This window comes from Vipera berus (genome assembly GCF_964194415.1).
Source record: "Vipera berus genome assembly, chromosome: 3".
NCBI lineage: Eukaryota > Metazoa > Chordata > Lepidosauria > Squamata > Viperidae > Vipera > Vipera berus.
The window spans coordinates 15,326,160-15,350,641 of record NC_138204.1 but is presented as its reverse complement, the minus strand read 5'-3'; positions in this window follow the sequence as shown (position 1 = coordinate 15,350,641).

Genomic DNA, 24,482 nt, shown 5'->3' with positions numbered 1-24,482 from the left:
ACCTGGCCCCCTCTGCCTTGTGGCAGCCCCTCAGATACTGGAACACTGCTATCACGTCACCCCTGTTTCTTCTTTTCTTTAGACTAGCCCAGGGGTAGGCAACCTAAAACACTCAAAGAGCCACTTGGACCTGTTTCCCACCGAAAAGAAAACACTGGGAGCCGCAAAATTATTATGACATCTAAAATGAAGATAACACTGCATATATTGTTTTCTACCTTTATGCTATGTGTTATGTACTGGGCTTTTGGGTACCACACCACGTGCACCCAGACAGGCCATCTCTGGTCTTGCAATTGGTCAGCCTCAGGTGGCAAGCGCGGATTCAATCCTATTGGCTGCTACCATAGGGCTTGGCTATATATTGGGGCTTGGAGTGGCCCAAGCTCAAGTACAGTTCCAGCAAGAATAAAAGAATGAGTTTCTCTGTACTCAGCCTTGTGTCTTCATTCCTGCTCACCAGAGCCCACGACATAACAGTGGCGACAAGGGTGGGATCCTGCTTCACCATTTAAAAGGGCTGAAGTTATCAAGGAGTCGGCAATACACGCTGGAGGGAAGAGGCACCCCCCCTCTAGGCTGGCTAGTAAAGCCACACTAGCGGCCGCATACTCAGTGGACGCATTCCCTGAGCCTAAGAAGCAGGATCCAAGAATGCAGGAATCAAGGAAAGATGCCAAAGGTCAGCAAGCTCAGAGAGTTCGATGTAAAACATCCAGAAGAATGGCCGTCTTACCTCTCGCAAGTGGAAAACTATCTACGGGCAAACCAAATTGCAGAGGAAGGCCTAAAAGCCGCCACGTTGCTGTGCGTGTGTGGACCCGCAGTTTTCAACCTAGCAGAAAACCTTTTCACGCCAACACCCATCGAAGCAGTATTGTTCTCAGACCTCAAGAAGAAGCTGACTGGGCATTTTCAGCCCAAGATGTCGGAGATGGCGTGGCGTTTTAAATTTGACCAAAGAGTGCAGCTACCCGGTGAGACAGCTTCAGAGTTTATCGTGGGCCTAAGGCAGGCTGCACGCCTTTGCAAGTTCTCGAACTTAGAGGAACGACTGAGAGACCGACTTGTCTGTGGCCTTCATGACAGAACCCTCCAGCAGAGACTGTTTGCTAGACCCAATCTCACATTATCCGAGGCACAGGATGAGGTCATGGCCGACGAAGCCGCTGGGGGTGCAGTGCAGACAGTGCAGCCCACCAAACCTTCAAAGGTTGAAGATTCCGTCCATCTTGAGGTTGCCAAATACATCAGAGAATCGTCAGAAGATGAAGAACCCGAAATCAACAAGCTCCAAAGGCAACCAAACACGCAAAACCGCGGCAACCACCAAAGAGAGAATGATTACAAGGCAGTTCTCTTACCTAGATGTAAGGGGTGTGGAGGCAACCATCTTCATGCCAGTTGCAGATTTTGCTCGGCCACATGTAGAGCTTGCGGAAGGACCGGCCACATCGCAGTGGTTTGCAGAGCCCGCCTGAGAGACTGGCCACCCAAACACCAGTCAGAGGAACCAACTAGGAGAGGTACTGGGGCCCAGGGTCCAGTTAGTGTGGGGTTCTTCAGAAGCCGGAGGAGCGTTTGCCGCACCGGGGCTCGTCGTCCCCTCAAGCCTAAACTCAAACTCTCGATAGAGCTACAAGGAGTTCCATGTAAGATGGAGTTGGACTCCGGCTCGGCAGTATCTATCATTTTGCAAGACACGTTCAACTTTGTGTGTAGATGCAGTAACCATTGGGCTAAACTAAGGCCCTCAGATATTATTTTAACAGATTTTCAGAATGCTTACATTAAAGTTAAGGGTGAAGCCACATTATTGGTAAAATTTAAAGGGTTTTTGGGGCACCTGGATGTCATAGTAGTAGAGGGCCAAAGAACGAGTCTTATTGGACATGATTGGTTTGATGCTTTAGGCATTCAAATTACAGGCATTAATCGTACACAAACAGCAGACCTCATGACTGTTTGCAAGGAATACGCGGACATTTTTCAGTCAACCCTGGGGATGTACACTGGCCCGCCAATTCCTTTTAAGTTAGATCCTAACATTGTGCCAATTAGGATTAAGCCTCTCAGGGTCCCTTTTGTCCTAAAGCACAAAATCGATTCTGAAATTGATAAGTTAGTAGAACAGGGCGTATTACAGCCTGTTGATGGGGGGAGTGGAAAACTCCTATTGTCACCCCCCTGAAATCCAACGGGAAGTTTGCATTTGCGCAGATTATAAATGCACATTAAATAAGGCCCTTAATCAACATGCGTACCCGGTTCCTGTAGTCAGCCATATTTTAGCCTCTTTGCAAGGGGGAACCATTTTGGCTAAACTTGATTTAGTGCAGGCTATCAGCAATTGCTGGTTGACAAGGCCACAGCCGTGGCTCAAACAATAGTAATACACAGAGGGGCATTCAAAGTCAAGCGCTGTTATTAGGAGGGAGGGGTGTTATGTACTGGGCTTTTGGGTACCCCACCACGTGTGTTGCTGGAGAGCTAATGGCTCTCCAGCAACCCAGACAGGCCGTCTCTGGTCCTGCAATTGGTCAGCCTCAGGCGGCAAACGCGGGTTCAATCCTATTGGCTGCTACCATAGGGCTTGGCTATATATTGGGGCTTGGAGCGGCCCAAGCTCAAGTACAGTCCCAGCAAGAATAAAAGAATGAGTTTCTCTGTACTCAGCCTTGTGTCTTCATTCCTGCTCACCAGAGCCCACGACACTATGTATAAAAAAATTATAGTGTGCTGCATTTATGAAATCAATGAACTGCTACAAAGAAAACAAATTTTTATTTCTGCATGCAACAAAAGCATTTTGAACTCCAAAAAAAAAGATGCTGGGTCGAAGGTTACTTTCAAATAAAATACTCAAATGTCTATTTGAGTCCTCCTTGTATTTATGAAATAAAAAGCCGGTGCAAACTATAAAAACTACAAACAGTAAAATAGAAAAGAAAAAAAATTGCGGGGATGGGGGGGAGAAAGGGACAGGAGAAAGAGGGGAAAAAAACCTTTCTCCTTCATCCCAACAGGTAAAAACAATTCTAGTAGCTTATCTACCATCTTTAAATACAGCATAATTATCCCCATACCTCACCTCTTAATTAAAAAAACATCAAAATATTTCATTAAACATTATTAAAAGTCCAGTAAGGACAACCAAATATATTCATTTTTTTCTCTCTCTCCCTCCCTCCCTCTCTCTTTCTGCCCTTGGTCTGCCAGTCCTCTTACCCCACTCACTTTGTTTTTGTGTATGTGCGTGCGTGTGTGTGTGTGTGTGTGTGTGAGAGAGAGAGAGAGAGAGAGAGAGGCACACGCTTTCCTTCTCTCTCTCTGTCTCTCTCCCTCCCTCCCTCTCTTTCTGCCCTTGGTCTGCCAGTCATCTTCCCCCACTCAGTGTGTTTGTGGTGTGTGTGTGTGTGTGTGTATGTGTGTGAGTGAGAGAGACAGAGAGAGAGAGAGGGAGAGGGACTTGTGCTTCCCTTCTCTCTCTCTCCCTCTCTCCCTCTCTTTCTCTCCCTCCTTCTCTCTCCCCCCCATCTCTCCCTCTCTCCTATGTTTTGCTCACGTCGGACAAGCTGACACACATTGTTATTGGGCTGGCTCTCCTGTCCTGCTTTTTGCTGCTTCCTGTGGAGATGCAGCAATGGCAGGAACCCTGCCCAATAAGCTTGTCAGCTTCTCGGAGGACAGCGTGAGTTACACATACACATACACATACACACACACACACACACAAACACACACACACACACACACACAGACACAGAGAGAGAGAGAGAGAGAGAGAGAGAGAGAGAGAGAGAGAGAGAGAGAGAGAGAGAGAGAGAGAAGGGAAGTGCAAGTTCCTCTCTCTGTCTCTTGTCAGTCTCTCTCTGCAAACTGGGAGCCGCAGGAGAAGGCTGAAAGAGCCACATGCGGCTGCAGAGCCACGGGTTGCCGACCCATGGACTAGCCAAACCCAAGAACTGTAGTCGTTCTTCGTATGTTTTAGTCTCCAGGCCTTTGATCATCTTAGATGCTCTTCTCTGAATTTTTTCCACTCTCAAGAACGTTTTTGTGATATGGTGACCAAAATTGGCTGCAGTATTCCAGGTGTGGTCTTACTAGGGTTTTATTAAGACGATGTGTTTGGCTAAGCCAAAGTATATCAAGTTTGTTGGAGCAAATAGCAAACGTATTGAGGTTTCTTAGAGGCAAAAGACAACTTGTTCATGTTGTATCTGAACAGGTAAGATACCTCTGAGTGCTTCAACCCTAAACATGTTATTGAAAGTCCCATCCTGAGTTTTCTCACCTTTTACAGGGAATCTACAGAGCATCTTTGCCAAATGATTGTGATTCAGTGTTTTTATGGTTGGGTGTGCTCAACCTTTCAACTTGTTTTCATCTTTCTTCTATGGACAGTGCTTGAACCATCAGTCATATTATATTTCAGCTGAGTTGTTTTTTTATTATTATTTGCAAAGTTGTCAGATGATTTATACTCTTTTTAATTGGCACCAGAGCCTGTGACAGGTGGGCATCACCTCTAATGCAATCTGAAAACTAATCATGTCTAATTAGGTTGTTCTTATTGAAAAGCAGCCAAGCAAATTAACACATTGCATATCAATCCTGAGAAAAGTAGAAGAGCAATAGTTGATGTTGAACAGTGTGTTGCACAGTTCCTGAGAGTAGATGAGAAATAGGAACCCTAGCTTCAAACTTTGCAAAACAGAGTTACTCCGATCTGCTTTACATATCCATATATTTCGCAGGATGACACAAGATCCAAAATGCAAACAGAGTTGTAGCTGATAACTAGCTGATACATAATGAGCATGTTATATATGATGTTAAATGCTTTGCTTGCAATCATATCAATGATGAAATCCAAGTATATAAAATCAATTTGACTAGGACTACAATGTTGAGACCCAGTTTGGTGTAGTGATTAAGGCAACAGGCTAGAAACTAGGAGACCAGGAGTTCTAGTCCCATTTTAAGCATAAGGCCAGCTGGGTGACATTGGGCCAGCTAGCAGGCAACAACAAACTACTTCTGAAATCTTGCCACGAAAATTGCAAAAACCTATCCAGACAGTTGCCAGAAGTCAAAAACTGACTCAAAGGCACACACACACACACACACACACACACAAGACCTCAACATGCAGGAAGGAATGATTTAACTCCTCTCTTACTATGGGTGTACACACAGGCACTCACACATTTTAAAATGGCAGAAATGTTTAAATGTTTTCAGTTAAGAAATGCTTTCCATGAAATCTTCTTTGTCCACTTCCTAACTATTCAGCTTTCTTTTAAACCGATTAACTCTTTAACTAACTCCACTTCCTTTTCTCTAAATCTTCTCTCCCTCTTCCTGTTTTGTTATTTTCTCTTGGTGCATTCAGAGCTGAAGGCAAAGAACCACCTTAGGACTTTTCATTTTAAGTTCTATTTGGTATCCAATTGCTTTCTCTGGGGTGCCCAATATAGAATCAATCCTTTGATTCCCCAGAGACCAATTAACAGTTGGTTCCTTTTGCACTTTCAAGAGATTCCCAGTTTCTTGGGGTACTTTGCCCATTTTTAGTTCATGACCTGGGGTCCTTTGTATCTTGTGATATCCTTATTCCTGCTTATGCTCCATTTTTGTTTGCAAATGTATCATGTTCTTCTCTCTCAGCCCTTTTTTTCACTAACACCTGAGATTTCCTTGATTACAGCAACCCTTTGCTTTGCCATGTCCTTCTACACATCATTGGCAAACGTTACCTTCCCCGGTTTCTGATTTTCTCTATCATTCTGCAAAGGGCTATTTAGAAATATTAGACTGACCCAGCTATGGAACTGGTATTTTTCTGGGTTTTTCCCCTCTCTTTTTGTAAAGTTTTGTACTTGATTTTGTGTTAAAAGTAATAACTGGTTGTTTGAGTTTCAGCTATTTTCCCCCCCACACACACACATTTAAGAAGGCTCAGTGTGAAAAAAGTGATACTTTCCCCCCCCCCACTCACACAATAGAGTTATTTCTAATGTAATCTACTTGATCCCCTGCAAGGATTTCCTCTGCAACTATGTAGGAAAGATGGGGAGGAAGTTAACCGTATAATTGCAAGAGCACAAGCAAGTGGTCAGACGAGGAGATCCAAACTCATTGGTAGCCTCACCTTGCAATGAACAAGGACATACATCCAATTTTGCAGCTGCTAAGATTGTTGGCCGAGCAGGGACAAAAATGGCCAGGGAAATGATGGAAGCCTGGGAAATGGGCCCCTTGTCAGTCAACAGGAATGCTGATTTATCACCAGTTTATCAAGTACTAATGAGCTGAGGACTTGGCAGCACAAGGAAACACAGCCAATGACTTAATAATTGGCCATCCACATCCCAATCAATGACTAAAAAGCCACATACAACCAGGCACTACATAAATTCTACACATAAAATATCCCAAAGCACATATTCTGCTGGAGAGAAGTTCTCTGGGCTCCAGCACAAGTCCGAAAGCTCAGAAGACTAAATCTCTGGTCCTGGTGACCCACCCAGATTGGATCCTGCAACATTATGCCACGATACCTCTATTTGCTTTCATTTGTGGGGAAAAAAAAACTTTGTATGATTCTGGAAAAGTTATTTCACATGTTAACCCACCTATAAGTGTGTCTTTGCATGTGAATAGAAAATGTGTGGCAATAATGACTGATATTGCAAAGCTGATGAGTAATGCTTGGCCACAACTTGATGGAAATGTTTTAAGAAATTAAAAAGATGACAGCATCAGCTCTGGATTTCTAATCCCTGGAATTTCTTCTACTATACAGGTGCTTTGGGCTCTCCCAGTAGCCTTTTATATTGCAATTAGAGATGCCTTTGGCTTCTGAGCTTTCTCAAATGACTACTTCATTGAGAATTCTTCATGAGTGATCTTTCTCTGTTTTCCCTTTGATTTGCACCACTTCTTTGTCTGGTACATGGAGTGATTTGACAAGCAAGACTACGTAGGTCTGTGCCTCCAGCGCAGAGGTCTTTTCAGCTTTCAAAGTTAAGTTTATAGCTATGGAAAAAGCATCCAGAGCAGACATAAATTAACCTGGTGTGGTGGTGACACCCAGTTCATACTTTGGCAGCTTGATCATCATTCTTTGAATCCTTAAAGTAAGGGCATTCAGGAATTTGATAAACAACTCTACAAGGAGCCTGTGATCTTTTCACCTGAACTGTCTATATCCCTAGATTTGTTGGCTGAAACCAAGGGAAAGAGAATCTCTACATCCATCACTTAATTTGTCCTTATCTTGTTCTGTATCAGTCATTAGCACTACACAGACATCTTAGTTTCTCACATTAAAGATCAGTAGAAGGAGGATATGTGTGCACAAACACATTTATCCCAAATGCCCCAGACCATCCTTCCCTTCCAATCCTTGACCTTTCCAGGTTTCAGTGAATGGGTATGAGTGGAGTTACTATTTACATTCACTTAGTCAAAATAGAAGTTGCTGTGTGACCTACAATTCTACTTTATTAGGATTTCTGCCAAGGCTTCTAGTAGAAACCAAGAGAATAATAGAGTTGGAAGGGACCTTGGAGGTCTTCTACTCCAACCCCTGCACAAACAGGAGACCCTATACCATTTCAGACAAATGATTGTCCTATCTCTTCTTAAAAACCTCTTGTGTAGGAATAATCAAATGAGGAGGCACAAGAAATATTAGAAACAGGGTTTATAAAACCTTAGTAAGACCACACCTGGAATACTGCAGCCAATTTTGGTCACCATACTACAAAAAACATATTGAGACTTTGGAAAAAGTGCAGAGAAGAGCAACAAAGATGATTAAAGGTATGGAGACTAAAACATATGAAGAATGGTTGCAGGATTTGGGTTTGGCTAGTCTAGAGAAAAGAAGGACTAGGAGTGACATGATAACAGTATTCCAGTATTTGAGAGGCTGCCACAAAGAAGAGGGGGTCAAATTATTCTCCAAAGCACCAGAGGGCAGGACAAGAAACAATGGTTGGAAACTGATCAAAGAGAGAAGCAACCTGGAATTAAGGAGAAAGCTCCTAACAGTGAGGACAATTAACTAGTGGAACAGCTTGTCTTCAGAAATCATGGGTGCTCCATTATTGGAGGTTTTCAAGAAGAGACTGGACAGTCACTTGTCTGAGATAGTGTAGGTTCTCCTGCTTGAGTGGGGGGGCTGGACTAGAAGATCTCCAAGGTCCCTTCCAGCTTCTATTCTATTCTATTCTATTCTATTCTATTCTATTCTATTCTATTCTATTCTATTCTATTCTATTCTATTCTATTCTATTCTATTCTATTCTATTCTATTCTATTCTATTCTATTCTATTCTATTCTATTCCATTGCATTCCATTGCATTCCATTCTATTCATAACCAGTCCTTGAAAAAGAACAAACCAATATATGTATATGTATATGTATGTGTGTGTGTGTGTATATATATATATATCTCCTTAATAACAATAAAAATACGAATCCCAGGCATATTGTGTAGCAATACGAAGTTCTTGAACTCCGGGAAGAATATAAAACAGCTGTTTATTGTTAAAATAGTAAAAACAATAAAAACAACTATTTACAAACATAAAACAACCTAGCCTTCGCTGGTCCACTGCCAGCGTCATCAGGGTAAATGCTAGGGGGGGGAGTTTATTTATAAACCTTCTTGACTCAGTGCCCTGTCCATGATCATGTGATAGGGCCACCCATCCTAACTAACTGTAAATATCCTAGCTGTCCCGTATTTCCTTGTGCGTGTTTCAGTCCTATTGCTTTCTTTTCTCCTGTTGTTCCTTTCTTTGCTCCTTCTACCTCTGTCAATCTTACCCTTTGTTGTTGTTGTTGTTGTTATTGAATTTATATACCGCCCTTTCCCGTAGGACTCAGGGCGGTTTACAGGGCATAAAAAACGTCAATACAAAAATTAAGAACAATTAAAAAGATTAAACTAAATCCCTGAAAAATATAAAACATATAAAACCCCAGCTAAAACCCCAATTAAAACTCAGCCTGGGCCGGAAAGCTCGAAGAGCCAGGTCTTCAGGTCTCGGCGAAATGATCGAAGGTTGGGGGCAGTCCTAAGCTCCACGGGCAGCTGGTTCCAAAGGGCAGGCGCACCCACTGAGAAGGCCCTCCCCCTGGGTGTTATCCGCCGGCATTCTTTTACCGGTGGCACCCTGAGAAGGCCCTCCCTTCGCACAGGACGAAGGGAACTTGATGCCGGCAGCAGGTGTTCCCTCAGATATCCAGATATGTGTGTGTGTGTGTGTGTATGTATATGTATATGTATATGTATATGTGTATGTATATGTATATGTATATGTATATGTAATCTGTATTTTTATTCTTGCCCTGTTCACCGCCCTGAGTCCTTCGGGAGAAGGGCGGTATAGAAATAGTATTAAATAAATAAATAAATGTATATGTATATGTATACGTATGTATGTGTTAAATGCTTGTTAACTATTTAGATTACCTTGCTAGGCCCCAAACATGGGACAAATCTTTATTTCCTGTTTCGGCCTAACCGAAGACCATCGACAGGCAGTAGTCACAACAGTGACAGCTCATATTTGTGTAAATTTTAGATTGCTAACAAAGAATTAAAGGGAGACTGATATGCATTTCAAACTTATTTGTTTTCATCAATCAGCCATACCCTTCTGAGTATGTATGTATATATATGTGTATGTATGTATACTGTATGTAAAGGGACGTGGTGGCTCAGTGGGTTAGGATGCTGAGCTTGTCGATCAGAAGGTCGGCAGTTTGGCAGGTCGAATCCCAAGTGCTGCGTAACAGAGTGAGCGCCTGTTACCTGCCCCAGCTTCTGCCAACCTAGCAGTTTGAAAGTATGTAAAAATGCAAGTATAAAAATAGGGACCACTACGGTGGGAAGGTAACAGCATTTCGTGCACCTTTGGCGTCTAGTCATGCTGGCCACATGACCACGGAGATGTCCTCGGACAAGCGCTGGCTCTTTGGCTTTGAAACGGAGATGTGCACTGGCCCTTAGAGTTGAAAACAACTAGCAATATGTATATGTATATGTATGTGTATATGTATATGTATATATTATTATTATTATTATTATTATTATTATTATTATTATTATTATTATTATTATTATTATTATTATTATTATTTATTGCATTTATATACCGCCCTTTCCCTGAGGACTCAGGGCGGTTTACAGGGAGTTAAAAGACCAGCAATACAAAAGTTAAAAACCAATTTAAAAAAGATTAAACTAACCCTGTGCAATTAAAAAACCCCGATTAAAATAAATTACTCCTCAGCCTGGGCCCGAGAGCTCGAAGAGCCAGGTCTTCAGGCCCCGGCGGAATGACTGGAGGTCGGGGGCAGTCCTCAGCTCCACTGGCAGCTGGTTCCATACATATATATATGTATGCATGTATCCATATGTATGTATGTATGCATGTGTATGTGTGTATATATATATCATAGGAATAAAATCATTAAAAGAGAGAGACTTGTGCCATCAAGTCATTAACTATGCAATACACTTTGGGATCAGACAGTTTATTATAATGAGGTAGCAAACTTACTTGCAGAGGATTATCTTGAGAGAGGAGTAGAGCAGTGACTCTCATTATTTAAAGGGGTTCTGCTCCCTAGTCAAACTGTGATTAATGAGTCTGGGGAAGAAGGTTAGGTTCTGGAGCCTATAGACCAGGGGTCTTCAAACTTGGCCCTTTTATGACTTGTGGTCTTCAACTCTGGCTGAGGAATTCTGGGAGTTGAAGTCCACAAGTCATAAAAGGGCCAAGTTTGAAGACCCCTGCTATAGACATTCTCTTGGAGAGAAGAGAAGAGAAGAGAAGAGAAGAGAAGAGAAGAGAAGAGAAGAGAAGAGAAGAGAAGAGAAGAGAAGAGAAGAGAAGAGAAGAGAAGATGGCTGCCGCAAGGAAGTCACTCATGACCAGACTGACTTATCATGTTTCACCATGAAGCAAGAACAAACACAATAGACAGATGATATAAATTTTAACCTTAAAAAATGCTTCACACCTACACAAAAGGCTGTTTGCCTTTTGTGCTTCTTTAAAGTAAGAAAAACAAGGCCAAAAATGGAAACTGAGTGAAAACCTTACACATATCAAGATCTCCTTTCTATTTATCCTTCTATTCATAATGAGACTATAGTTAACAAAAGCCACCTCTTCATCCATTCTGTGGGATGGGGAGGAGAGTAAACATCACAGAGAAATAAAACGTAGGGGCTGCAGATAGGAAAAGTTACTTACAGGTAGAGAAGTAAATATGCCTACTTAAAAAAGGTTTTGTTCCAAATATTAACATGTTGCTGCAAGAAATAAACCTAACTATTCTAAGCACCAAAATCTGTATTCAAAAAACATATTTTAACAGAGTAGTTCTATGTCAGAAATTGCTCTCTCCCCTTTAATTACATAGAGTTGTAGTTCAAGCATACAGTTGTAGCTCCACAGAGTTACCCTGTGGTAAGATGAGCAGACAATAAATTTAATAATAAAAATACTAAATTATTAAGTATTATCAGCCTGGGCCACAATTCTATTTGTCTATGATAGTGTGGGTTATGTCTGAGCTGGCTCATTTCATGGTTTGTGTGTGTGTGTGTGTGTGTGTGTGTGTAAAGAGATAGTCTGAGTGTGTTTGGTGTAGTGGTTAAAGGCATTAGACTTGTTACCAGTGGAAGTGGCCATTGTTTGGATTCCAGAAAAAGATGAATAGATATAATAATAATAATAATAATAATAATAATAATAATAATAATAATAATAATAATAATAATAATAATAATAATAATAATAATAATAATAATAATAATAATAATAATAATTTAATTTCTATACCACCCTTCTCCCGAAGGACTCAGGGTGGTGTACAGGGCAATACAATAAAATACAAAATACAAAAATTAAAAAAAATATTAAATATTACAGCCCAATTAAATAGAATTAATAGAATAACATTAAAATTAGCTAGCTTTATTAATCAATTCTGGATGCTTACATAGGAGAGTTTCTCTCCAATCAGTTGTAGTCATGGGGAACAGCAGGAAAGATCAGCCATGGCAAATCCACCCATGTGGGCTGCCTTTACTGGGCAAATGTAATCATCATCATCATTGTCCTGCCTTCGGGTGCTTTGCAGAAGAGCTTGACTCCCTCTTCTTTGTGGCAACTCCTGAGATATTGGAACACTGCTATCATGTCACCCCTTCTCTTCATTAAACTAGACATACCCAATTCCAGCAACTGTTCCTTATATGTTTTGGCCTCCAGTCAGTGGCGTAGCGTGGGTGGTGCAGGGGGGGCCGGGCGCACCGGGTGCAACATCTGGGGGGGCGCGCTCGCACTCGCAGCTCTCTGCCCCTGCCTGGCTCACTCACTCTCTCTCACTGCAGTGCTGGCTGTGCGAATCCGATCCGAGCCGCCGGGTCGCCGCCCACTGTGGAGGGGGGGGGTGCCAGGCGTGTGGTGCGGTGCGGAGAGAGAGCGAGGGACTATCTGGGGGAGGGACAGTGCAGACTCGAGTGCTAAAATCCACGGGTTAGGGGGCGCAAATTACTTGCCTTGCCCCGGGTGCTGACAACCCACGCTACGCCACTGCCTCCAGTCCCCTGGTCATCTTTCTTGCTCTTCTCTGTACTCTTTCTAGAGTCTCTGTATATTTTTTATTTCTTTAATCTCAAAACCCCAAACTTGCTTAAATTGTTTTTTTGAAAAGAACTTCATAGTTTAAGTATCAGTGATGGAAGGTTATATCTTAGCAAGAAGTGGTAAAAGAGGAAGTAAACAAGGATTACCAACATTGTTAAACATCTAGTGTAGGAGATGACCAGGCTGAGACCAGGGGAGGTCTTGATAAGTAAGAGAAGTGGCCTAATAAGAAGAGAATGAAACTGGACTGGTGCAAATGCGAAGTTCACTAGGAAACAGAAATCAGATGCAAAGCTGTGGAATGGAGAACATTTATTTTATTTTTTTATTTATTTTATTTATTTTATTTTAATTCCATTTATATCCCGCCCTTCTCCGAAGACTCAGGGCGGCTTACAAGCTTAGCAGTAGATAGCAAGAGTACTTGTGAAAATTACTAATAGTTAATCAGAGAGCCAGTATGATGTAGTGGTTAAGGCATCAGGCTAGAAACCAGAAGACTGTGAGTTCTAATCCCGCCTTAGGCACAAAGTGAACTAGTGACCTTGGGCCAGCCCCTTTCTCTCAGCCCTAAAAAGAAGGTAATGGCAAACTGCTTCCAAAAATGTTATCAAGAAAACTGGAGGGACTTATCCAGACAATTGCCAAGAGTCAAGACTGACTCAAAGGGATCAAACTGACCCAAAACTTTATAGACACATAATTAATTCTGGTTTACTGTGAACTTCAGGTGAAGTCAACCATTGTGGATTATAAACATAGCATTTGGTGATGTGAGCTCAGCCAACTGAGGTTTCTCAGCAAACCATGATGAAAACAAATAGGGCTTAGGCAATATTTCAACTGGGTCAGAGCACATAGCTCCAAATAGTTCAGTAATTTTGACACTGAGAGGTAGCGCCTCTCTCGAGAGTTTCAGACACGATTTTCTCCAGCCTTCGCTGAAGATCTTGGGGAATTGAATCTGGGGCATTTTGCATGCAAAGCAGGTGCTCTGCTGAAATGCTCTGACAACTTTATTGCAGTTTCTTGGATTAAAATGTATTCTCTATGGGACGTTCCTTGTTCCCCACTCACTCAGTTGCTTCTTTAATGTGCAGTGTGATTTGCAAAGCTTCCATCCTTGCTAGCCTTGAGTTGTTGCGGAAGCAAACAACCTCATTCCACGGGGTTGAATAACTGGTGGCCATGGGAACCTGATTATTTATCCAGATTACGCATTCAGTGGGCTAGCAAGTCTGCACTTTCTATCTGCCAGGCACAAGGCTGTCTAAAAAAGTAGGTCTAAATTATCATGCAATTGGAATCCTGCTTTGGACACATGCGTACAATGCGTGCAATGGAGTTCAGTCTCCATTGGTGCTCAGTGCAGAGATGCAGACATGTGCTTTAAAGTTGCTTGGTTATATTTCCCCATATTGTTGAGATCCAGAAAAAGAACTGAAAAGGAAACAGTGATAGTTGGAAAGTATAATGTCCATGAACCAGTCACTCATCTAGCCAATTCACTGGTTTGCTTCAATATGTTTGCAGAGCAATTGCACATATGCTGTAATAGATGTAGGGGTCATGAGTCTTACTTTATTTACTATCTGCACCAAGCACTAAGCTGTTTGCTTAGTGTACATTAATCTCTTACAGATTTAATTCACTTGCTTAACACATTTTCAAATGACGATATAGCTGTTTGTGCAAGGAGAGGGGAAGGGAAACATACCTGCTATATGTTCATTTTCAAAAAATGTACATCACTAATATTTGGACAATGGGACAAATGGAGAGACAGAGCCTATCTATTCACATATTTAAATGAATGTTACTACTTTGACAAATTTACTTTGCAACCCTTTCTATCCTCTTGATCAGTCCTTTTTCAAGAATAAGGCCATTATCCCTATAAAAATATCAGACTCTCTTGCAAGCATTTCAGCAATTACAGTGCCAATCCAAACTGGATCCTTGAGTCACAAAGAAGCAATTACAATCCTTCTGATTTGCTGGACACAATCTATAGTTTTCATAGCAACAATATGTGTTTTTCTATTTTTTTTTAATTATCCAGTCTATTATGGAACCTGAGTTTCCTGAAAGACTCTCATCAATTTTCCTCCCAATTTGAAAATCAGACATGATAGGAGCTGACAGTTGTGCTCTGAACACTTTATGGACCCTATACCCAAGAGGTTACACCCTTGACTAGAATTTTTTTATTTTAAAAAAAGTCTTCATGGTTATTTGTTGCAGATAGTATCATAGTGATTTCCTACATTGGATAGAGATTGAATTAGACTATCTCAAGCTTGAGATTCTGTGATGGTATGATTCCTTGTGTTGTTTAAATTTTAATAATTTTATTAGAGAAGACTTTATCAAAAATGCTTGGAGGCACTGGATCGATTAACAATGGAGAAAAGAAATGGCACAAGAGCCGTCTTCACATATCTGGAGATCTATAATAGGGCAGACACAATTAAAAATTGTTTCAAAAAATAGGATAAGAAAATTTGGGTTTAGACAATGAAGAAGTAGATTTCCTAAAAGTAAAGGCTGGTCAACAACAGAGCAGACTGCTTATTTTAGTAGAGGTTGGATTGCCATATGCTGGAGATGTTGTAATAGTGTATTCTTGCACTGGTGTGTGTGTGTTGTGTGTGTGTGTGTGTGTGTGTGTGTGTGTTGAGTAGATGATCTTTAACAGTGCTTGCACCTCTTATATTCTTTGATTATGCTTCTTTGAAAGGCATGATATAAATGCCATCACTAGGAGAAGCTGACCATTTAATCTGATGGAAGAGAATTTGCTCTGGAGGTTTTCAAAAACAGACTGGACAGCCATTTGTCTGGAATGGTATCAGGGGTAGGCAACCTTGGCTCTTTTATGACTCATGGACTTCAACTCCCAGAATTCCTGAGCCAGCCATACTGGCTGAGGAATTCTGGGAGTTGAAGTCCACAAGTCATAAAAGAGCCAAGGTTGCCTACCCCTGGTATAGGGTCTCCTTCTTAAACAGGGGTTTGGACTGGAAGACCTCCAAGGTCCTTGCAACCTTCTTATTCTATGTTCTAGCAAGTACTGTATGACATTTATTAATATGTTGTTTTGGTATTCGTTGTTTTATCTGATTGTTTTACATTGCCTAGAGTCCCTTTTGTTGTGATGGGCAGCTATATAAATTTAATAAGTAAGTAAATAAACAAATGACATGCATGGTTTGGGTTAACTGTGGAGAAGGACATCATAGTGCCGGGATGGGCAACTTTTCGGTGGTCGAAAGAAGTTTCAAATAGTTAGAAGATGCCTGAGAGATGCAAAGTAACACATGCATATCACACATGTGAGCAGTCAAAGGAAGTTGTCTTTGTTGAATTGTCAGACTGATGTTTAGTAATATCCCCACTTTAGGACTTGCACTACAGTTTCCATCTGCTTTCTATCTCAAAATGGCAGGAAGCAACACCAGCTGTGTTCAATGGTTATGGTTGAAGTGAGGGGGCTCTTGCGGCTGAAAAATAGTTTCCTGCACAGAGTTCGTCATCTCTCTTATTGGCAAGGATTGCAGTGAAGAGTTGTTGTTTTTCCTACATCATTCTTCTAATCCAAAACTCCCTGTTCAAGCAGACAAACCCTATACCGTTTCAGACAAATGGTTGTGCAATCTCTTCTTAAAAACCTCCAGTGCTGGAACACCCACAACTTCTGAAGGCAGAAGTTACTTCCCTCTAATGCATTGCATTAGAAAGTTTTCTTGCTACTTTCATACTCTAAGCTTGACACTCTATGACTAAATTAGAGGCCTGAGACTTCTGTATGCTCAAGGGTTATACCAGGGTTTGTTGAGTATGTTGAAGGCTACACTCCCAAAATATGATGGGACAGGTGCATTGAGCATTCACACTGAGCATTTTGGGGGCCTAAATAAATTCAAGATCCCCCCAAATAGAACCCAGCATGATGGTCCTATTCCTTCTGGAATAATCTAAGGGTGCATCCCTATTCTAAGCATCTCACAAAGAGTACAGTGAGTAAAAAAAATGAATTAATACTGGTGTGAAATGGGATGCTTGACACAGAGCACACCACAAATGGAAAAATGACCACTGGCGAAGCGGGCACAGCAGCGCCTGCATTTTCTGCGTCGCATGAGAAAAGCACATCTTCCTTCTCCTATCCTTACCACTTTCTACAGGGGAACGATCAAGAGCTTCCTGTCATACAGCATCACAGTCTGGTTTGGAAGCATCACTGCTTCAGACAGGAAGGCAGTGCAGAGAGTGGTGAGGATGGCTGAAAAGATCATTGGCAATTCCCTCCCTCTCATCCAGGACATAGCACAGAAGTGTTGATTGAGCAGGGTCCATAAGATTATCTGGGACACTACACATCTTGTTCACAACCTGTTTTCCTTGTTACCTTTTGGGCGGAGGCTTCGTGGTATCTGAAACAGAACATCCAGATTCAGCCATAGTTTCATTCCATGCAGCATTAACCTTGTGAACTCTCAAGCTTCCTCCTTCTGTTACATATTCAAGATGGACAGTGTTTAATATTTATTTGTTATGTATATGTAGGGGTGTGGGTCTATACATATGTTGTATATATTATGTTTAGCTGTGTATCATGTATGTGTTCACTTTAAGAACGGGCAAAAATTTCATTTTTGATGTGTGCCGTTGTGCCCACAGTAAAAAAATGGCAATAAAGGTTATCTTATCTTATCTTATCTTATTTCCATGGAGAATAATCTCTTTATCTGAACTATCAGGAGATAAAGATTATTTCAATACCCTAATCCAGATTCCAGCATGAAGAATTTGATTGACAGTAGGTAATTTGTTACAAAGCATTGTCACTTCTCATTTCTCTTCTTCCATTAACACAACATCAAAATCCACCCCCTGCCCAAGGATGGCAAGAAAGCATTTTACCCATAAATATCTTGTTCTGTTGTTGTTGTTGTTTTAATACTCTTTCTTGGCAGTTTTGGGGAAGTTAGCTTGGAGCTGGGAGAAGAAGATTCAAATTCCTGTCCAGCAGCGTATGTCAACCTCAAACCTAACCCAGTGACAATGATTTGTTTCATTAATATGTGAACTAAAGTTCACTTGTTGCGGGTGAAGAAGGAGAGTGCAAGTTTAGGTATTGCCCAGATTGGTATTTTATAATTTAACTTATGTCGATATTTTTTCCAAACTCGCAACAGAGCATACCTTAATATATGTGTCTTAAAAACATTATCCACCTTCTTATCATACAATAAATATGCATGTCAACCAAATAACAAATCATGACCCTCAATATTCAATAATCTCCCTTGTGTTAAATTAAACCAATCACTAATTGATGATAAAGCAGCAGCCTCATAATATAATTTAAAATTAGGCATTTTAAGACCGCCTCTTTCACGTACATCTTGCATTATCTTAAATTTGACTCTTGGTCTTTTCCCTGCCCTGGTGGGGTGGAGAGAGGGCAGAGCGGGCAGACTGGGGCGGGGGTGGGTTTTGGGCACTTGGTCTCTAAAAGGTTCCCCATCACTGCTCCAAGCTATGTTTTGTATTTGGGGAGTTTCTTTCATAAGCCATGGCAAGCCTAAGCCGTGTAGAATGCTGACATAAGCCCAGATATGCACACTACCCTGTGTAGTTTTACATATTGTGATTTGTGAAATCAGCCATTGTGGATCATAAATAAATAAATGAATCCTGTATTTCTAACTGTGGAAGAAATACCAGAACTTGCACATATATTTTATGTTTCCACCAACATGCAGGCAAATCACACACAAGACTGGGAGGGTGCACTGGCTATAAGGATGAGTTTGTGGAAAGTAAAGAGGCAAATCCAGAAGTTCCTGCCATTGTCCTTGGGAGGTCTTCCTCAAGTTGCTTTCATATTGTAACCCTTGCTTGAAAGTTTGTACACCTCTGAACTAGGGCATTTGTCAGGATTGCCATCCTGCTATGCCAAGCATTGCCTGCTGTCAGCCTGCTATACTCAATGGGGGGAGGATTGGCAGGGTGGGATAAGGGGAGGGTTAGCATGAGGAAACGAAACTACGCATCATGCCATCTGTGATACCACCGTCTGTTCCAAGGTCATACTAAGAAATGTAGAACAATCCAGCCCACGAAGACAGGGACTTTATCAACAAACTGGACATTTGTTGATAATCAGCGGGGAGGATGGGACCAAGGGGAAAGTTAGCCATATGCTTTGGATATGAAAACTCCAGATCCAGCTTTGCTTCTTCTGTGATTACTTGGCTTTAGTAAAGTATACTTCTGGTTAACAATGGGGCTGAGAGTCTTTCTTTTTTATCTGATCAAGTTGGGATGGCTGACAGCATTTCTCCTTGCAACTGAACTTGGTCAAGAGTCCTGTTCCCTTCTACATTGGATGTAGAATCAACTACATGTGTGAGGTTCAATGGAGGGTGATGTTAAAATTTTCCCTGTTCTCCAGCAATGCCAATTAAAACAAGCTAACCAAGGAAAGAAGCAACCTAGAACTAAAGAGAAATTTCCTAATGGTGAGAAAAATTGACGAGTGGAATGACTTGCCTTCAGGAGTCGTGGGTGCCCCATTGCTGGAGGCTTTTAAAAAGAGACTGGATAGCCACTTGTCTGAAATGGTATAGGGTCTCCTGTTCGAGCAGAGGGTTGGACTAGAAGACCTCCAATGTCCCTTCCAACTCTGATCTATGTTCTAAAATCACTTTCCTTGTAAAACCATCATTACTTTACTACCTATCTGTTGGGTGGAAAAATTGGGCATGGCTGCCTGAAGCTTCGATTTAGAGCCTTAAAATATTAAACAAGAAAAAGACATGTCCATATAAATGCCCATATAGGTAAACAACCAGGCCCTTGTTTTCCCATCAGATTATCAGAAAATATCCAGTGTCATTAATAATACTAACCTATCTTCAAATGCAGAATTAGAAAATGTATCTCTGCTATGTATCACTTTTCACATTTTCCCTTATTTTTGTTTATATATGACTATGCCCTTTCGAAGAATCCTGTTATTTAATTTTATTTTTCCTCAAAATGCATATTTATACAGTATATATGCATATTTTCTCTCAATGTATTCAATTAAAACTACCTTTTAAACTGCTAAGAACAGCATAATAAGAGGATGCATAGATGTTTTGATACTTTTTGGGGGTCTCCGACAATTTGGTAAGCAGATGTCCAGGTTAGTCTATCTAGGCCAAATTAGTTCCACATACAATATGTTGCCAGCAGCAGTTCTACAAGAGGCCATACTTAATTTTCTTGATCAGAGATGCCAGGTAGACATCTCAACTTTGACCCTTTCCAAGTTCAAAACATTTGTCTGGCCAGGAAAATTGACTCACCAAGCCAAATGCACTTCATACTAGGAGAGCTAGCCTTACAACTAGACACTACATGCTGGAAGAAAGAAGGAGAAAGCCAGCCAATCAATGTGAGTTGAGACATATGGCTCTAGGCAAGTCTGGTTCTTCAGAAAGATGCTCTTGCTCTCCAATCAGAAATTCTGAAATGAGATCCAACTATCACCTTGTCTCTGATAGCAGGCGGCAACATAGAATAACATCCCCAATGATGCACCCAAGATTCAATAAATTGCTTGAATTTTTCTTCCTCAATAGAACTGAGATGAAAATGGACTGAAAAACTATTGTCAAGTGGCTGGGACAGGCTGCTCCTCTCTTCTGGGATGGCAGGTCACCCATTTGAGGCCTCAAACAGTCAGTACAACTCGCAAATGAATGGATTGGAAGATTTTGGAGGAGTCAGTGGGTGTTTTTCTTCTATTATATAGTTCATTGCCCCAGGCAGTCTTGTATAATCCAGAGCAGTTAAACTGAATTTTCTTTTCTTTAAAACTTAAATCTTTCTTTAGAGTTGAATCTTCTCTGAGCTGTTTTGAGTCCAGCGGGAGGCCACCTGCCAGCTGTTTTTGTTGCTAATCATAGAGAATCCTGCTGTACATTCACCTTCCCAAAGCAGAATTCTCCTCTTTTGATAAAGTAGCATTCCCAACAAGCAAGAGTGTTGCTTGTTTGGATACCTAGCCCATTCTCACAGCAGCCAACCACCTTCACAGGGAAGACCACTAGTATCCCAGCAGATGCCTTCAGAGACAGTCCCATTGCCATCAAGACTAATAACCAATCCTTCTTTGAAGCCAACCAAACTGGTATCCAGCACCACATCTCACAAAGAAAATTCCAAAAATAGTCAAGTGATCGTCTACTAGGACTGCAAGGTCCCTCTCACAGTTACTGTTTTTAAGCCAGGTCTCCCCCAATCTTTACTTGTACCTTTGATTTTTCCTGCCTAAATGTACAACTGCTTTTCTCCACATTGAAACTCATTTTGTTGGATAGGGCCCATTGTTCAAGTTTGTCAAGATCTTTTTGGATCCTGAGTTTGTCTTCTGGGGTGTTGGCTACTCCTGCCAGTTTGGTGTCATCTGCAAATTTGATGAGTTCCCCTTCAATTCCCTCATCTAAGTCATTCATAATGTCCCATGTTCTCTGGCCTTTTCTATCAGCTTGAACATCTAGGAACTGCCTTTGCATGTATGTCACAGCACTGGAGGAACCTAAACATTGTTATGATAGACTGTGAACCTAAGGATATTGTGTGCATGTTCTGTTATATTTCTTTTGTATTGGCACAAAGACTGATTTCTCCTGATCTGTTGGCCATTGTGTTGTTCTGCACAATCTCTGAGATATATTAGACATTCTTATCTTCAGCCAAAACCAGTACATCTTACTTGTACATTCAGCTATTTGCAGATTGAAAGTGACCATAAAACCTGATAACCATCATATTAAGAGCTTGTAAGTAAAATCGAATATTACTCTGTCATTGACTACATTGTACCCCAGTACTATCTTTGCTATATTCTTCCTGATTGTGAAAACAGTACTTCTCATTCTTTTTTTCTTTTATAAGTAGGGAACAGCATGATCTTCTGGCTGAACATTGTCCTTTTCCACTCCACTTCTACGACAGTCCTGGCATTCTTCACTCATCCCTCCCAGGTAAATCCAACACAGAGGGGGAGGGAGGGAGAGGGAGAGAAGCAACACAGTAGAACCTGGGGGCTGGGAGGGAGGCCCAGGGATGGTCTCAATTATTTACACAAGGAAAATCACAGCCACTAACTTAGAGGTGACAGTACAACAAGCTTTCCTTGAAAGGCCTGGGTTTGGACAGTTATTATCTTTGGTTGCTTATCTTTTATCCATTTCTTGAGCAAGGTGTTTAAAGAAGGATGTTAGGTATTCAGTCATAAATATTTCAGGAAAAGAGAATTATGGGGATCCACTTCAGTCTCACTTCAGATACGTATATAAACAGAAACCATGGTTATCCTTATTAATGATCTCTTCCAGGTGAAAATGCATGGAGTATACTATTATGTTGTTTCTCTGGATCTTTCAGTGGCTTTTGATATCATGGAATATTCCATCAGAATCATGGAATATTGATTGAGTTGCTCAATAAATTGGAGCTCAAATAAAGAGGTAAGCCCTGAATTGAGTATCCCATCTTAGACAATACATTAGTACATGGTAAAAGGTAAAGGTAAAGGTTCCCTGCTAGTCGTTTCCAATTCTAGGGGCCGGTGCTCATCTCTGTTTCAAAGCTGAAGAGCCAGCGCTTGTCCGAGGACATCTCCGTGGTCATGTGGCTGGCATGACTAGACGCCAAAGGCGCACGGGATGCTATTACCTTCCCACCGTAGTGGTCCCTATTTTTTTACTTGCATTTTTACGTGCTTTCGAACTTCTAGGTTGGCAGAAGCTGGGACAAGTAACAGGCACTCACTCTGTTACGCGGCACTCGGGATTCGACCCGCCAAACTGCCAACCTTCTGATCGACAAGCTCAGCGTCCTAACCCACTGAGCCACTGCGTCCCTTTTTAGTACATGGTACCATGGTTTAAAGAGAGTTCAGACATAATAAATGGTACTGAAGGAACTCCAAGAAGGTAAACAGAGTGTCCCCTTCCTCTTCTTTTTAACCCTCAAGGGGTTATATTCAATAAATGACATGGTAACTGTTCATCCAATAGTGGACACCATCTCTTTAGAGCAAGGGGAGCTTCGGCTAGTGGTGGGATTCAAATATGAACACAACCAGTTCTCTGTGTGCATGCTGCTTCCGGAAGTCCATTCTGGACCTGAGCAACAAAAAATTAACTACCAGTTCTGCCAAAATGGTGCGAACTGGCTGAATCCCACCACTGGCTTCGGCCCTTTCAGAAAGACAGAAGCTTGATAGAGGTGTGAACAAATGCTGAGGGTGCTAGCCTCACTGAAGTCTCTTCTCACACAATTGAATCTCATACATCCAAGCAGCTAATTTTCAATTTCCTCACTGTATTCCATATCAAAAATAAGATTCTAGACTAAAAGCTGGTTTTGAACATCAACTGGATTCAGATGAGGGGGAAAGAAGGAAAAGGATTGCTTTGGCTTAAGCAAGGTCAATAACATTTAGGACTGTTTAAATTAGTAGATCAGAAAAATGCTGTGGACATAGTATACTTAGACTTCAGCAAGGCGTTTGACAAAGTAGACAACAACCTACTTCCTGGTAAACTAGAAAAATGTGAGGTAGATAGCATTACCATCAGATGGATTTGTAATTGGCTGACAAGCTGTACTCATTGAGTAGTCCTTAATGGTACTATATCTCCATGGAGGGAAGTAAGCAGTGGGGTACCACAAGGTTCTGTCTTAAGCCCAGTACCCTTCAATATCTTCATCAATAACTTAGATGAGGGAATAGAAGGGGAACTCATCAAATTTGCAGATGACACTAAGCTGGCAGGAACAGTCAACCCTCAGAAAACAAGCTCAGGATGCAAAAAGATCTTGATAGACTTGAACATTGGACCCTACGCAACAAAATTAAATTTAATGTGGAGAAAATCAAGGTTTTACACCTGGGCAGGAAATATCAAAGGTACAAGTACAGATTAAGCAAAATCTGGCTTAAAAATAATGGCTGTGAGAGGGACCTTGGAGTCCTAGTGGATGATCACTTAAACCTGAACCAGCAGTGTGCAGCAGCAGGCAAAAAAGCTAATACAATCCTTGTTTGTATAAACAGAAACATAGAATCAAAATCATGTGATTTGGAAAGTAATGTTATGGAAATTTAAAGCCCAGCTGGAAAGAAGAATAGAAAATTGGTTTTTAATGATTGATGTAAATTTGTTTTGTCTGTAATTGTTTTTATTGGGTATTTTTATTGACACTATTGTTGTGGATATCAAGTGGATGTTGAATTTAACTATGGCAGTAAGACTTTTAGTAAAAAGGAAGAACTACCTCATTATAGAAGAATGGACTGTAAAGTTTTCAATTTCGAGGATATGGCAAAGACTTTAGTGTACCTGAAAGACTATTTGCAACAGAGAGATACTACGGAGTAAATATGGGACTAAAAAGTATTATCCAGCATTTGAATAATTATTGATGTGATATTTATACTGTTTGGAGTTAATCTATATGAGTTAAAGTGCGATAGTTTTAATAGTTTATGATTGTTTGCATAAGGTAGATTATGATTGTTTGTATTCTTATACCCTGTACTTAGCTCTGGGAAGTCGGGGAGGGGGGAGGGGGAAGGGAGGGAGAGGCTGGGGAGGGTTGGGGAGTGGGAGGGGGTTGGGAGGGGTTTTGTTTTGTTAAAGATAAAATGTATTGTAAAACTTTTCAATAAAAAAATAAAATAAAAAAAATCATGTGAAGCATTAGCACCTCTTTATAAATCCTT